Genomic DNA, 9,015 nt, shown 5'->3' on the forward strand with positions numbered 1-9,015 from the left:
TGGATAGTTTGTGGGCCTAGAATTAGTTTGCTAGGCCTAAGATGGGCTATACATATTCCTAAGAAACTCCCATCTTGAGCCCATGCCATTTCCTTGAAACACTTTAACGGCATATATTGTCCGGCTAATAATAGAAATTGATTAATACTTGGTCGGTTGTGTGTGTGTGCCAGACAGCGGTATAATTCCAACCTTAATTAAGCATGAATTACTAAGTAGGGCCACCTAGAGAGGGTGATAAAGGTGAAATAAGAGTGTAATTAATGTATGATTCAGCCCATCCTAAGATAAAATAAGGATTAAAACAGAACTGACCAAATATAGAACCAATATAACCACAGCCCATCTAGTTATGCTTCTAAGTTTGGGACTTTTGACAAATTGAGCACTTTGGTTTATCTTAATTACAGTGCCAATTTAAATATACGCCTATGTAGTTCCTTGTTTTCATCATCCAAATCTTTTATACCTTGAGCAAATAACATTTTATACCATAATTATTCGTTTCATCTTGGTTTCTGTTGATTTCTACAGCCGGCTCAGAAAAGTGTACAAGATTGGAATTGACGAAGTAACATGCCATACGTAATGACATTATTCGTTTGTATTGGTTGCTGTAGCCATTCAGACAAGTGTACAGGTATAATTAACGATGTAACATGCCATATGTATGTAATAGAATGCGAGAAAAAATGGAGAGATGAGGAAGCTGAAGCGCATTAAATTGACAGCAATGAGTAGAAACAATCAAAGAGAAAGATCAGCCAAGTCAAATGTTCTGGTTACTGCTTTGCACCAAGATTCCACTTTCTTCTTCCTCAGTTGCTCAGCTAATACTGGACGGAAAACAGTTGAGGTCTTTACCTTCTCACCAGAAGCAAAGATCTCCTCCTCTTTCCAAACTCCGACAGCTAATCCGGCAGCATAGGCCGCGCCAAGTGCTGTTGTCTATGTCGGCTGGTCTAATCACCGGACTTCCCAACAAGTCTGCCTATAGAACAGTAAAGTTTTACTAATTAGTAGAATGCAGCATCAGAAGTCTCAGTTAGAAGAAGATTTCCAACAAACTATTATTAGAAAGATTGTCAGTAATTTATGAAACAGATATTCCTCATGTTAGCCAAACATCATAAAAGTTCCATGATACGTCTTTTCTTCGTTACTCAATTCATTTATAATTTGCAGGGAGTCAGCTGTCTGCATTATACACTTACAAAATAAATCTGAAACATGTGATCCGAACAAATCAAGCATGTGTTGCATAAGAGATGCAAAAATGAATGCGCAATAAAATTTCAGTCAGAATCAATACCAAAGCTCCATTTGTGACATAAAAGACAAGGCCCGTGGAAGGAAAGGCATAAAAACAGGGCAGCAAGTTCTGCATAAATGTGCACACATATTAGAAGAAACACATCCAAACCTGAATCTGCATCAAAAGGTTGTTAACAGTTGCGCCACCATCCACTCTGAGCAAGAATTCCTCTTTTTCTTTCTTATCTTTATCAGTTTCCTCAGAATCTTTCTTCATTGAATCCAAGACATCTTTCACTTGAAAAGACATGCTTTCAAGCACAGCTCTGGCAATGTGAGCCTTGCTTGTAAACCTTGTAATTCCAATACAAACCCCTCGAGCATCATCACGCCACCACGGAGCAAACAATCCATTAAAAGCAGGCACAAAATAAACTCCACCTGTGGACTCAACCTGTGAAGCCAGATCCTCTATCTCCTTAGCACTACTAATAATACCAAGGCTATCCCTTAGCCACTGCACTGCAGCTCCAGCAATGGCAATTGATCCTTCCAGTGCATAATTTGCAGGAGCATTCGGACCAAGCTTAAAGGCCAAAGTTGTCAGAAGACCATGTGTTGATGTAACTATCTCTTCGCCAGTGTTTAGCAGTATGAAAGCACCAGTACCATATGTGCTTTTAGCCTCTCCTTTTCGGCAAGCTTGTCCTACCATGGCAGCATGTTGATCACCTAAACACCCAGCAATTGGGATATCGGTGATTGGCCATCCCGGAGAAATCTTTCCAATGATTTCAGAATTACTTACAATCTTCGGCAGAATTTCCGCAGGAATGCCCAGGGTTTTTAAGGTGGACTCATCCCAGTCAAGAGTCTTAAGATTCATCAGCATTGTCCGCGATGCATTTGAAACATCAGTGACATGCAATCCTCCCTTCACCCCACCAGTTAGGTTCCATATCAACCAAGTGTCGATAGTTCCAAAGAGAGCATCTCCCTTCTTAATCGCTTCCTTCACTGCTTCCACATTTTCCATCAACCATAACAGTTTAGTGGCACTGAAGTAAGTGCTTATAGGCAGACCACAAGTCTCCACAAATGGGTTCTGCCACCTGATAACTCATTCTCCAATTTCCTGTTTAACAATGATCCAAGAAAATCAGGGTCTTTTTGTGATAATGATAATAACAAATGCCAAAAAAACTACGAAACAAAATAAAGGCCAGCTCCAAAGATGCAAGAATATCAATATATACACACGATATGTAATTTCCTACGGCCACGGCGGACAATCTGAAAATCGCACTCTCTTCATTGGACCACGCTCAATAAGAATTTCATAGTTGTAATACTGATTCAATCCCAAGTTGTTGTCAAAATCCAAAACTCATATACGACCCAGAAATAACTCGATAAGATCATACATATTATATTATCTAACGAATGGCAATTAATCAGAAAAAGAATTCTTGACGAAAAACGAAGAGATTCAAAGGAGTACCTGCAAACAGAACTGGTACGAGCATCCATCCAAACGATAGCGTTGTACAGAGGAATCCCAGTGGATTTGCTCCAAAGCAGAGTAGTCTCCCTCTGATTGGTCACACCGATTGCCTTCAATCCCTTGACCACGTTGATCCCCTCGGACTTAGCCTGGTCGAGAGCCCCGGTGATACACACCCTGACGCTCTCCAAAATCTCCATTGGATCATGCTCCACCCATCTAACACCGCCCCACCACAAACTTATCAGAAAACCAGAATTGAAAGGGAGAGAAAGAAAGAGAAGGAATCATGGTTTTACCCTGCTTCTGGATAGTGCTGAGCAAACTCGACCTGGTGAGATGCGATTGCCCGAGCAGAGCGATCGTAGATGATGAACCTTGTGCTTGTGGTTCCCTGATCAATCGACCCAATGAAAGCTTCTTCTTCCGACATTTTTCCCAATAATCTTCTTCCTCCTCCGAAGGCTTAAGGCTTAAATATGAACAATCGTTCTGACATAGTTGACTTTAAAATGCTGCTTGGGACTTCAGAAACGGAAATAATAATTAATTAATAATTATCATCTTATCCCCACGCGAAATTCCAATAAATCAGGGGCCTTTACATTCTCCGTCAAACTGATGAAACGACCAAATTATGACCAATTATAAAATCAAAAAATTTCAAAGCTCATTAACGATTTCGATTCCGACTCTTGCCCTTTTCAGATTTGGAGAAGTGGATTTAAGATTGCTGGCCAAAACAGAAAAAAAGGGAACGGATTAGGATTAGATTAAAAAATGAGATGAGATGAGATGAGATTGGAGCAATGTTTTCGGAGGTCACGATGCTGAGTTGGAAAGGCAGCGGAGATCACGAGAAGAGGAGGTGGTGACCAACTAACATTATGAATCCGAAAGATCTTTATTAATGATAGAATTATAACGAGGTAACAAAGAAAACAATTAAAAAAAGTATCAGAGACTGTTATTCTTATTATAAGACTTGTTATTATAGACGGTTGAGATTGTTATTAGGACTTTTTAATAATTACTCCTCCGGTCCTAATTATAAGACCCAATTAACTTATTTGAGGAGATTAAGAAAGTAAGTTAAGTTGGTTATTTATAATAAATAAGTGTTGTCATTCCTAAAATATCCTTGCTAATTAAGTATATTGGCTAAAACTATCATTATTAGAAGGATTATCTTGGAAAAAAATGTATAAATATAAGAGAGAAAATGGATGGGTCTTATAATTAGGACCAAATAAAAGTCAAATTGGGTCTTATAATAAGGACGGAGGAGTATTTCTTTTTGTGGGATTTAGATGTAATTCCCTCCTTCATTAATTTGCCAAACGACTTTGAACGGTCTTCACCTGCCACGTCGCCATGTCGTTTCATGTTGTTCTTATCGTTATAGTTGGGTCAATGCCGAATCCCACATGGGAAGTTCTTTTTGTTTCAAAGAAATCCCATTTTTCTATTTTGGACCAAAAAATAAAAGGAAAAATGGAGGGAAAAAAATTTCATCAAAAATTTTATTAATAAAAAATAATTAATAAATTGTTGTATTTAGGGAAATTTTATTTTAATTGTTTTTACTTTTGGTCTCAAAACTTATTGATTATTAATTAATCTCGAAATGTGTGGGTTAAGATTAACATTTTTATCCGTCAATAAGGATTTATAGTTAACTTTATTGAAAAGATTTTTTTTTTTTAAGCAAATCATTGAAAAGGATTTTGAGTTTCCACTTTTAGCAATGACAGTTGACAACTAAGTTTTTACTGTTGATCCTTTTATTTATAATTATAATTAGCACCCCATTTTTGATGTTTTAAACCATGTGAGAAATGTTGGTTTAAAAAACATGTGAAAAATGTTTTGTCAAAAAAAAAAAACATGTGAGAAATGGAATTAAGGTGAGACAAAATGCCTGATGACCAAAAGAGAGTGGGAAAATTTAAGATGTTCAAATTCAACGTAATCAGATTGAACAGAAGGTTGACCGAAAAAAGATATTTAATTTACTTTAAATAAAATGCAAGATTCAACTCTTATTAATGTGAAATGAAATGAACTCCATTATTAAAGCATGTTACTATTTTTTATCTAATTTGAATAATTAATCTTCAAACCATGAAGCCATGAAGGTTGGTTTCGTATGAAAATAACTATTTAAAAATTCTAAACAACGTATATTTTCAAAATTTTTAACTAAATCAAATGACTCATCCTTTCCGTATCAAATAATGTCTTTTGTGGCAATAAAAATAATTATCAAATAAATTCTTCTATTTAATTTGTACTTTGAAACATAAAAAGCACTGAAAAAAAATATAAAAGTAAAATAATTTGTTAATAAGATTTATCAAAACATTCTTATGCATCACGTGACACACACTTTTTTCGATTTGAAAAAATTAATCTTTTAATCCTCTAAGTTTTAACTCATTTATAACTCATTTCCTCAATTATGACTCACACAACTCAATTTCTGAACTTTGACTCAATCCCTAATATTTCAAATTTAATAATTTAATCCTTATCATATATAATTTATTTTAGTCATCAAATAATTATTTTACATGGCAAAAAATACCATTTAATACCACTAAAAATTGCTGACATGTCATCCAACTCAACTTGTATGTATTTAATATTTTTTTAGGGGGGAAAAACCACAGTTCGTCGTCTTCCCCATCCAGTAGAAATGAAAGGAGGAGGGAACTTCACTCGCAGACTAAAACGAACTGCAAAACACAAGGTTAAAAGCAACATCCTTACTAGGAATATCATGATCAAACAGAAATGAATTAGAAGAAATTCCTTTACCTCTCAAGTTAATCACGAAAAAAAGAAAGAGAAGGATCATTGAGGATTTGAAGGATTAGAATTGTACTGCTAAATGAAGTTTCCCAATCGGCAGATATTAGAGGTATCTATTATATTGAGTTTTCTTATTTGAGCAAGTAGAAAAGATAAAGAACATCAAATTGAGTACGCTCTGCAAAAATTCTGCAGCCCTTTGCTTTATCTCCTTTTATGAACGCTGGGCTAATCGCAGCTCACTACAGGCACCAAACTTCACAGCTCACGACTTCACCTCTTTATTGGCTCCTTTATCCTCTTTTTGGATGGGGAAAAAAGTTGAGAGGAAAGAAAATAAGAGAAGAGAAAATAGAGAAAAGAGAACATTGGAGAGAAAATATTATCACCTTTCATGTATGGATAGACAAAAGAAAACAGAAAAGAAAGAAAACGAGTAAATATATAAATGACTAAAATACCCTTTATGTTATATCAAAATATATCTTGATTAAAATCAAATTAAATATCATAATGAAAAACCATATTTACATTAACTTAATCATATAATTTAAAATCAAATTATTTGATGAAGATATATTATCATGTTATTATATCTTAATATCAAATAATTTTGTAATAAAAAAAAGAAAAAAAAAATATTTTGCGTAATGTAATGCTAAAAAAAACCAAAATAACGACTTTACTTGTTTTTCCTTTCAGTTCATTTTGAAAGGATTTTTTCCATTTTAGTTATTTTATTTTTCAATGAAGCAAACATAAAAGAAAAACTTGATAATAATAAATAAAATGAAAAAAATAAATGGGTATTATTTTGCTGAAAAAACATATGTAAGGTAGAGAAAAAAATATGTTTTCTTTTTATTTTCTCTATACATGGAGAGAAAAGTTGGGAGGAAAATGGGATATGGAACCCACCTAATTTTCTCTTCCACTCTTCTTTCCTCGTCCAAACAGGGAAAAAACCACTTCTCCTCCCATTTTGCTTTCTAGTTTTCCTTTCCCTTTTATTTTTTCTCCATCCAAACATAGCATGAAGGCACTTGTTCTGGGCTCTCTTCGTTCTTGGCCATGATTGGTATTCCTTCAAGGCACCATGAATGGAAGCTGGGTTGTTTCTTTCACTTCTACTGGAGGGGAAAGACGATGAACTCTGTCTTTTTTCCTAAAAAAAAAATATTAAATACGTATAGCTTGCGTTGGATGATATGTCAGCAATTTTCAGTGTTATAAAATAATATTTGTTGCCATGTAAGATAATTATTTGATGACTAAAAACAAATTATATATGATAAGGATTAAATTATTAAAAATTGAGTTATAAGCGAGTTAAAAGTTTAGAGACTGAGTTGTACCGAGTCATAATTGAAGGAACTAAGTTATAAGTGAGTTAAAACTTGAAGAACCAAAAGATTAATTTTCCCTTCTTTTTTTCAAGTAACGATGAAACTATCAATCTTATTACTACCTCCAGTACTTAATATAAAAGTTAGTTTAACTTTTAATTTGGTTTTAAATATAAGACACCAATCCACTTATCTCTTATATTTATGCATTTTTTTCAAAGTAGTGTTGCACATGTTAAATATTCAATCAAATGTCAGTTTTAGCTAGTATATGATTAGCAATGATATTTTAGGGAAGACAACACCTAACTATTACAAATTACTAACTTAATAAATTTCTTTAATTTACTCAAATTAGTTAACTAGCTTTTATTAATAATTAGATGTGGCATTCGGAACCTAACTAATCCGACCCAACCCGGCTAAGGTACCTCAAACGGGAGCAGGGAATCGAACTTGATACCTCTGATTAATGAGTCAAGATACCCGCAAATTTTGTGAAGAGTTTTTTTTAAAACTGTTTTTTTTTTGTTAATTTGGATTTATTAAATCATTCTGATGTTGACCACAGTCATTTATTTTCTTTGAGTATCATTAAACTGATCAATGCACGGGTGCATTTGGTAAAAGAGATTGAACAATTTTCCAATTTTTTAGATCAGCGGTTCACATTTAATTTGTAAACGTAGAAAATTCATCAGGTGTTAAAACAAAGAAAATTCTAGGCCAAAAAAACTGGTGGACTTGGACCTGTATGAGATGGAACACGTGGCAGATGATTCACACGATTACTCCTCCATTTAAAGAGTTGTGCTGACATTTAGGAGGTGTTTGGCAACCTCCAAATCATGGTTTCAGAAGTATTTTTCTGTAAAACGAGATAAATTTCTTTACATGTTTTTTTCATAAACCGTAAAAGCACTTTTGAAACTATAGTTTGGTTTATATCCAAACACCCCTTAGTGATTGATGTTATCTTAAGCAAATTCACTCTGAGTACAAAGATATTCTTGTTTATTAAAAAATAAAAAAAATATTTTGCAAGTGCCTGTAATTTTTCTCAATTTTTACATTTAGTGATTGATTAAGAGGAAAAACTATAGGTACCTATAATTTTGATTAGCCTCCGGTACTAACAGAGTAAAATTAAAATGTTTGATTAAGAGGAAAAAATGTACGGTATCAAATTAAAAATTGGGAGAAACAAAATTATTTTTCAAAAAAAAACTATCAAATGGGTTATGGGAATAAGCCCAATCCTGAAATAAATGCTGCATTTTTTGGGGCTCCTCAGTGGCCCATTCATCACAATTTTCCGATTAGGCTGGTCTTATTTGGATTCACAACTATAAGCACTTACAGCATGTTTTATATAAATCAAAACAAAACTTTTTTTTTTACATACTTACATCATATTCTGTAAATTATTATTAAAAAATTGTTTATAAACCATTCTAAAAGGACCCTCTATGTTACTATGAGCACAAGGCACCTCAGTCCCCCCAACCACAGCCATTTTTCAATAATTTGTATTTAATCATTCTCGTTTCGTATATATGTGTAAGAAGAAAAATGTATAATAATAGAAAAATAATAAATGATTAGCTGATATTATTTAAAAAGATCTTAGATTGTGAATATTATCCTTCCTCGGTTCTTGTCAAGTGAAGAAAAAACCTGCAATTGATGTTATAAATAATAAAATTCAGTCGTCGAAGATCAATATATAAACAGTCAAATAAAATTATTTGAACAAAGGTCATCAAAAAAATTATTTGAACAAAAAATTACTCTCCCTGTTCCTTATTATAAGATCCAATTTTTTGAATGGGTTTGTTTCTTTTTATAAGATTCCTTTTAAGTTTATCTAAATATTTAATGCAATATTATCTATTTTACCCTTAATTTAATGTATTTAATACATTCTCTTTCTTCATTTACCTCACTATTACTCTCTCACCTTCATCCATTTATATATAGGGGTATATTTGAAAAAAAATTATATTTGCTATGTATTAATTGCTTTTAACTAATTTTAACTATTTTCTTAAATCTCACAATTTAATTAAAACAATCTTATAATAAGGGACGGAGTAG

The 9,015-nt window shown here is 33.2% G+C and overlaps 1 pseudogene; it reads right to left on the reverse strand.

Annotated features, from left to right (window-relative positions):
• Positions 1–497: 497 nt before the first annotated feature.
• Positions 498–3,201, reverse strand: LOC114724254 (glycerol kinase-like; annotated as a pseudogene).
• Positions 3,202–9,015: the final 5,814 nt, after the last annotated feature.

Source organism: Neltuma alba, unplaced genomic scaffold, assembly GCF_004799145.2.
Source record: "Neltuma alba isolate B1F8T4 unplaced genomic scaffold, ASM479914v2 tig00012182_pilon, whole genome shotgun sequence".
Taxonomy (NCBI): domain Eukaryota; kingdom Viridiplantae; phylum Streptophyta; class Magnoliopsida; order Fabales; family Fabaceae; genus Neltuma; species Neltuma alba.